The sequence below is a fragment of the Bos indicus genome, chromosome 4 (assembly GCF_029378745.1).
Source record: "Bos indicus isolate NIAB-ARS_2022 breed Sahiwal x Tharparkar chromosome 4, NIAB-ARS_B.indTharparkar_mat_pri_1.0, whole genome shotgun sequence".
Classification (NCBI taxonomy): domain Eukaryota; kingdom Metazoa; phylum Chordata; class Mammalia; order Artiodactyla; family Bovidae; genus Bos; species Bos indicus.
In genome coordinates, this window is record NC_091763.1 from 26,124,891 (window position 1) to 26,126,580 (window position 1,690).

The window sequence follows — 1,690 nt, forward strand, 5'->3', positions numbered from 1 at the left end:
TTATTTTTTAAGAAATGAATCAACTTAGTTCACAGCGAGATAAAATATATTTTTTGACTGGAATAGAGGTCACAAGACCTGAATTCTTGGCTGATTAGAAGGCCGCTTTATCTTGCTGGCCCTGAGGTTTTTCATCTGTTAATGAAAGGTTTAGCTATGCCAAAGATTCCCGAATTTTCCCAGTTCATGGCTCTCTTAGTGTCTTAGAAATTTTTTCATGTTATGGAGGCTAAAAGAAATACCTATTAATAACAATTCCATTTATTAAGTAGTTAGGTCTGAACTTATTATGTATATCTGCCGTTAACTACTTAGTTGCTATTTCACAAAATAATACACATACATTTAAAAAAAAATTTGTTGTATTGTTAACAGTGTGTGCATGTTTGTTGAGTACTTTACATCTTTCTGAAAGCTTTGAATTGAATAGGAAACCAATACCTTCATTTCCTGTTCCACAGTCATTTTCCCATGGTTCTTGAGTGTTATAACAGCAGCTTACAAAGCTGTCCCATAAGATGTAATAGAAAGGACTGAGTACAGTTTCATGTTAAAGTTCTAAGCTAATTGAAGGTGGTGTCTTGCATACTGTCAAGCTGATGTCACTTTGTTGGCCTTGAAAATTTTCAATATCCCATGAGGGTGCTTCTTTGACTTTGTGTGATGCCCTTGGGGTGCCTCAGTACACAGTTTGTGAAGGATGGGCTATACTCTCTTAAATATTTAATGTAACTAACAATATATGATCTGAGATGTAGAAACGGAGAATGAGTGAAATAGATCGTTCTGAAGACCTGGGCTAAGAAGCTGCAGGACTCAAGAGAAGGTAAAAATAGTAATAAATGTCTGCATGGGGCACACCTTCCCTTCCCATGTCACCTACAAAATGCTTACCTTTGCCTCACAGTTCGGCTCAAACTTCCTCAGGGCAACCTCCCTTAAGCAAGTCAAATTAACCTATTCAGAGTAGTCATTTCATAACACCTTTCAGAGCAGCAATTATACATTTATTAGTATAACTACTTGATGAATTCTTCTCTCTCTAGTTAGAATTACGTTCTAAGAGGCTAGGAATATGTCTGGTATCAGCACTGTATCCCACAGTCCAGTATATTATAGGAGCTAAAACCTTGCCAGATGAAATGAATAAGTGCACATACTCTGACAGAATAAGGTTAGCATTCAATTATTAATTCTAAAACAGCTGCATTTTTATAATAGCATTCCTAAAACTTTCTTTTTCTCATAATATCCATCAGTGAAAAGGAACCCATACACGTATAGCTACATTGGAAACCTCAGAAACTAATCTCATCTAAACTAAGTAAAAGCATAACCTTGCTTTGGATAAGACAGTCAAATATTCATAAACTCTTACAGGCAAAATAATTTCACAAGAAAATGTCTTTTTTTTTGTAAAGTGTGATTTTATTTTATTATTAAATTATTTTCTATTGGAGTATAGTTGATTTACACTGTTGTGTTAACCTCAGGTGTACAGATATCTCTCCCCACTCTTTTTAGGTTTTTTTTTTTCCATATAGGCCATTACAGACTATTGAGTAGAGTTCTCTGTGCTATAGAGTAGATCCTTATTGTCTATTTTATATATATTTAATGTAGTGTGTATATGTCAATCCCAATCTTCCAGTTTATCCTTCCTCTCTTTCCTTTTTAGCACCTGTAAGTT